This window comes from Oncorhynchus keta, chromosome 19, assembly GCF_023373465.1.
Source record: "Oncorhynchus keta strain PuntledgeMale-10-30-2019 chromosome 19, Oket_V2, whole genome shotgun sequence".
Taxonomy (NCBI): Eukaryota; Metazoa; Chordata; class Actinopteri; order Salmoniformes; family Salmonidae; genus Oncorhynchus; species Oncorhynchus keta.
In genome coordinates, this window is record NC_068439.1 from 21,797,889 (window position 1) to 21,804,781 (window position 6,893).

Sequence of the window (6,893 nt, forward strand, 5' to 3'; positions counted from 1 at the left end):
TTTGGTCATGTATTATTGTTATGTGATTTCTGTATATAAGTACTGTGTATGTAAAATGTATGTATATGTAGCAGAAAATTCGAAGAGGGGTGTTGGTGGAGGGGCTAATAAAAAAAATGGAAAATAAAAATGTTTTAACCTGATAATAACCTAATAGAGATAAATCTGGGCCATCGCATTTTTAGAGTAACGTAGTTCGTTTAGAACACTTTATATTGTATATCCTCTACTTTAAATGTGTTTATTATATACTTTTCTAAATTCTGTATAATTGTTTTGTTTTTACTGTATCTATACCACAGAAGGCTGATGAGGGGAGGACAGCTCATTTGAATGGAAACCATGTGTTTGATTTACAGTGCATTCAGAAAGTATTCAGACCCCTAGACCCCTAGATATATTACAGCCTTATTGTAAAATGGATGAAATAAGACATTTTCCTCATCAATCTACACACAATAGCCCATAATGACAAAGTCAAACAGGTTTTTAGACATTTTGGCACATTTATCAACATTTAAAAAAACAGAAATACCTTATTTGCATTCAGACCCTTTGTTATGAGACTCGAAATTCAGCTCAGGTGCATCCTGTTTTCATTGATTATCTTTGAGATGTTTCTACAACTGGAATGGAGTCCACATGTGGTAAATTCAATTTATTGGACAAGATTTGGAAAGGCACACACCTGTCTATATAAGGTCTCACAGTGCATGTCAGAGCAAAAACCAAGCCATGAGGTCGAAGGTACTGTCTGTAGAGCTCTGAGACAGGATTGTGTCGAGGCACAGATCTAGGGAAGGATACCGAAAAATGTCTGCAGCATTGAAGGTCCCCAAGAACAGATTGACCTCATTCATAAATGGAAGAAGTTTGGAACCACCAAGACTCTTCCTAGAGCTGGCTGCCCGGGCCAAACTGAGCAATCGGGGGAGGTGATGGTAACTTTGACAGAGCTCCAGAGTTCCTCTGTGGAACTACACCAATCAGGCCTTTATGTTACAGTGGCCAGATGGAAACCACTCCTCACTAAAAGGCACATGACAGCCCGCTTGGAGTTTGCCAAAAGGCACGTAAAGACTCTCAGACCATGAGAAACAAGATTCTCTGGTCTGACGAAACCAAGATTTAACACTTTTTTTGCCTGAATGCCAAGCGTCACGTCTGGAGGAAACCTGGCACCATCCCTACGGTAAATCCCTGCTGTAGGGATTTTTTTCAGCGGCTGGGACTGTGAGACTTGTCAGGATCGAGGGAAAGATGAATGGAGCAAAGTACAGAGAGATCCTTGATGAAAACCTGCTCCAGAGCACTCAGGACCTCAGACTGGGGTGAAGGTTCACCTTCCAACATGAAAACGATCCTAAGCAAAGACAACACAGGTGTGGCTTCGGGACAAGTCTCTGAATGTCCTTGAGTGGCCCAGCCAGAGCCCGGACTTGAAGCTGATCTAACATCTCTAGAGAGACCTGAAAATAGCTGTGCAGCGACGCTCCTCATCCAACCTGACAGAGCTTGAGAGGATCTGTGTAGAAGAATGGGATAAACTCTCCAAATACAGGTGTGCCAAGCTTGTAGCGTCATACACAAGAAGACTCAAGGCTGTAATCGCTGTCAAAGATGCTTCAACAAAGTACTGAGTAAAAGGTCTGAATACTTGTGTAAATGTGATGTTTCTGTTTTTTATTTGTAATACATTTGCTATAAACATTTCTATAAACCTGTTTTTGCTTTGTCATTATGGGGTATTGTGTGTAGATTGATGAAGGGGGGGAAATTATTTAATCCTTTTTAGAATAAGGCTGTAACTTAAGAAAATGTGGAAAAAGTCAAGGGGTCTGAATACTTTCTGAATGTACTGTATATGATACCATTCCACTCATTCTGCTCTAGCCATTACCACGTGCCTGTCCTCCCCAATTAAGGTGCCACCAACATCCTGTGATCTATACTGTATGTAGATTACTTGGTCTAAATTCCGTCTGTGGGGGGGGGGCCTCCTGGGTGGCGCAGTGGTCTAGGGCACTGCATTGCAGTGGGAAATGATGGTGGCCACACAAAATATTGACACTTTGGGCCCAATTTGGACATTTTCACTTTGGGGTGTACTCACTTTTGTTGCCAGTGGTTTAGACATTAATGGCTGTGTGTTGAGTTATTTTGAGGGGACAGCAAATTTACGCTGTTATACAAGCTGTACACTCACTACTTTACATTGTAGCAAAGTGTCATTTCTTCAGTGTTGTCACATGAAAAGATATACTCAAATATTTACAAAAATGTGAGGGGTGTACTCACTTTTGTGATATACTGTATATACCACGAGAACATATGTCCCATCACATGTCAATTATTTTGATACATTTTGATGTGATTTCCATAACATTTCACAGTTTTCTTTCCACAAATGTTTCCTACCATTGAAGCACAATGTTGCATTTTTGCAACGTTTCCAGAAAATTGTACTACACATTTGAGAAGAAAAAACATGATTGTCATAATCAGAGGCCTAATACAAGTATTTCTGAAGGGTAGTAACATTAATTCCTCGCTTGGGTCTCACAGGGTTAAGGAAATGGATGGCTGGAATGAGGAAGTTAAAATATGAACCTACAAATGTGACTCTCCCATTGTATAAACAATGATTTATATATTCAAGATTACTCTTTAGTTAATATGTATTCAAGATTACACTTATTCGATTTTGAAGCGTCTGCGCCAGCAATTTATTTGACTAAGCCGGTCAATGTTGGGGCGGCAGGGTAGCCTTGTGGTTGGAGTGTTGGACTAGTAACCGAAAGGTTGCTAGTTCAAATCCCCGAGCTGACAAGGTACAAATCTGTCGTTCTGCCCCTGAACAGGCAGTTAAACCCCCCCCCCAGGCCGTCATTGAAAATAAGAATTTGTTCTTAACTGACTTGCCTAGTTAAATAAAGTTTTTAAAATGTTTATGTTGATAACCTGTTTTATTATATTTTAACTGAAATATAAACACATTTTTAAGGAACAAGGTCAAATAAAACTGATAATTAACTCAGGGCCTGGGTCACACAGTATTTCCAGTATTGCACCTTTGTTGCTGCAGAATGGTACAGGATAAGTGTGAAACTGTTATGAGATGGAATAATGCCATGTTGGACCAAAACCTTGTCACACTGTGAACTCTTCAACTTAGAGTTGTGAAAATGTATTTTGCGCTCTACAGTTTCTTGAAGCACCCCTGATGTTGCTTCAGTTATGGAGGCTGTGTGTTGGCCTTGTCTGTCTTCTCAGGGTCAGAGTGAAAATGCTGACTGACTCCACAGAGAGCAGTGTCAGTTTACTTTAAGTAGCAGATAGTATGACTTCTCTGTCTAAGTGGTGATGGTGACCACAAAGTGAGGACATTCTGAGTAACGTCTACTTGATGAAATGACTGCAGTGCAGTCTAACTATCAGTTCAGAACAACCTCAGCTCTACATTACTGTAATATAGCTACTGCTGACTTAGGTTTCTGCCAACATGTCTGTAACAGTCTTGAAGGAAGACTTCTGGACAGATAATGTGAACATAACACAATCAATAGACTACATCTGTTTATCAGATGTTGTAGGTAGAGAAAAAAAAGATTTTGTCTTTGTCTTTTATCTGATTATTTGGGGAAAACCGGTGCCTTCAGAAATTATTCACACCCCTTGGCTTCTACCACATTTTGTTGTGTTACAGCCTGAATATAAAATTGATTCAAATATATTTTTTAAATGGTCACTAGCCAACACACAATACCCCATAATGTAAAAGTGAAATTATGTTTTTAGACATTTTTACAAATGAAAGCCGAAATGTCTTGAGTCAATAAGTATTCAACCCCTTTGTTATGGCAAGTCTAAATAAGTTCAGGAGTAAAAATGTGCTTAATAAGTCACATATTAAGTTGCATGGACTCAATCTGTGTGCAATAATAGTGTTTAACATGATTTTTGAATGACTACTTCATCTCTGTACCCCACACATACAATTATCTGTAAGGTCCCTCAGTCGAGAAGTGAATTTCAAACACAGATTCAACCACAAAGAACAGGGAGGTTTTCCAATGCCTCGCAAAGAAGGGCACATATTGGTAGATGGGTAAAAAAAAATCAGACTGACCAACCCGGTTGAGCCTGGTGAAGTTATTAATTACACTTTGGATAGTGTATCAATACACTGTCACTACAAAGATATACAGGTGTCCTTCCTAACTCAGTTGCCAGAGAAGAAGGACACCACTCAGGGATTTCACCATGAGACCAATGGTAACTTTAAAATAGTTACATAGTTTAGTGGCTGTAATAGGAGAAAACTGATGGATCAACAACATTGTAGTTACTCCACAATACTAATCTAATTGACAGTGAAAATAAGGAAGTCTGTACAGAATACAAATATTCTAAAACATGCATCCTGTTTGCAACAAGGCACTAAAGTAAAACTGCAAAAAATGTGGCAAAGGAATTCACTTTTTGTCCTGAATACAATGTGTTATGTTTGGGGCAAATCCAATACAACACATTACTGAGTACCACTCTCCATATTTTTAAGCATAGTAGTGTCTGCATCATGTCATGGGTATGCTTGTAATCATTAAGGACTGGTGGGTTTTACAGGATAAAAATCAAATGAATGGAAAAGGGTTAGGGTTAAAACCTGGTTCAGTCTGCTTTCCAACAGAAATTGGGAGATGAATTCACCTTTTAGCAGGACAATAACCTAAAATACAAGGCCAAATCTACACTGGAGTAGCTTACCAAGAAGACAGTGAATGTTCCTAAGTGGCTGAGTTACAGTTTTGACTTGAATCTATGGCAAGACCTGAAAATGGTTATCAAGCAATGATCAACAACCAATTTGACAGAGCTTGAAGAATTTTGAGAAGAATAATGGGCAAATATTGAACAATCCAGGTATGGAAAGCTCTTAAAGATTTAGCCAGAAGAACTCACAGATGTAATCACTGCCAAAGGTGATTCTACAAAGTATAGACTCAGATGTGGGAATATTTACAGTATGTAAATTTGATATTACGGTATTTAATTTTCAATACATTTGCTAAAATGTCTAAAAGCATGTTTTCACTTTGTTATTATGGGGTATTGTGTGTAGATGAATGAGAAATGAATGATTACATTTTGAATTGTGCAATAAATCAAGGGGTACTATGAATACTTTCTGAAGGCACTGTAGTCTATCAGTGATGACCTTTTGAGATTAAAGTTGTGTAGCTGTAACTCAAGATAAGGTTTATTGTCTCTGTCGACTGTGAACTTCGTCAGGTAGCATGCATTCACTGAATGGGAAGCTAAACTAATTACCTATCCCTGGCAACCTTGTTGTATGGAGAGAGTGGTCTATGAAACCAAACATCAAATATATTAAATTATTATTTTGAATGTAGGCTTATGGGGATTTGTTGTGGCAAAATATGAATCAAATATCATGTTTAATATTAACAATAATGTTAATATTGCCATAATAACATCAACATTGACTATAATGTTAACATTGACCATAATAATGTTAATATTGACCATAATAATCTTAACATTGACCATAAAACATTTAATATTGACCATAAAAATGTTGACATTGAGCATAATAATGTTAATATTGACCATAATAACATCAATATTGACCATGATAATGTTAATATTGACCATAATAACATCAATATCAACCACGATAATGTTAATATTGACCATGATAATGTTAATATTGACCATGATAATGTTAATATTGACCATAATAACATCAATATTGACCATGACAATGTTAATATTGACCATGATAATGTTGTTTTTATAAGATCATTACCACATGATGACTGTTCCTTTGATAATGTAATGTCACACGTTCGTTCAAGGCTATGACACCTCACAAACCCATTATACAGATCCAGAAATCCTGCTAGGCTTTTCAGAACAAAATCTCCCACGACACAGCAGCTTCACGCTCACTGCTCTTCTACTCTGCACATGCCTTTCTTTCATCCAAATATGTTCAAATTAACACAGGTGGCAAACCACTGAAGGTCTACTTTGGGTACCTCATTGGATATTCATACTCACACTTACATCCGAAGACCCTTCAAACAGTTTCTTGTTTGACTTGGAGACAGGGGATCTCCTCCTCATATCCTGTTGACAATGACACAAGGATGTGTTAGACCAGTCTCACCTGGCCCAGTCTCTGTTCTGATGATGCATTGTAGGGTGGTCGCCCCTAGACACTGATCTTGGGTCAGTTTTCAATTTTCCACAATAATGGTTAGGATTGGGGGAGGGAAAGCTGATCACAGATCTGTACCAAGGGGAAACTTCCCCCCCATAGCTTGAGATGCACTTGTGACAACAGGTGTGTAGCAGGTGTTACAGTAATGGCAGTCCACTAACCATTTTGAGGGCCAGGAGTTTATCTTAGTCATGGTAAGGAAAAACTATTGTCCCTAAATACTGGACCCAATTATCCAGCCACACGGTCAATACAAATGATGGATGTCCATGGAAAGTATTTTACTCCAGTCTTTCATTTACATTGTGATGGAAGGATCGTGCTCAGACGACACCTTGCCAAACATACATTTTACTCCTGCTCGTTGTACTTACACAATATGTAACACAACATTGGTCAAGTAGATGAACACCTATATGTCCTCATTGGTAATTCACATGAACACTTTGTGAATTAGTTAACATGGCAACATATGGCTTCTAGATTATACTGAAGGTTGTGTATGCATTGGTACATCTTATCTTCTTGGTTTGCTGTGAGAAAGTTTCTCTTCGTCATTGCCAGGAAAAACTATGGGACTCAATCATCCAGGCACACGGTCAATGCAACATTTTGAATGTTGTCCATGGAAAGTGCTTTTACTCCA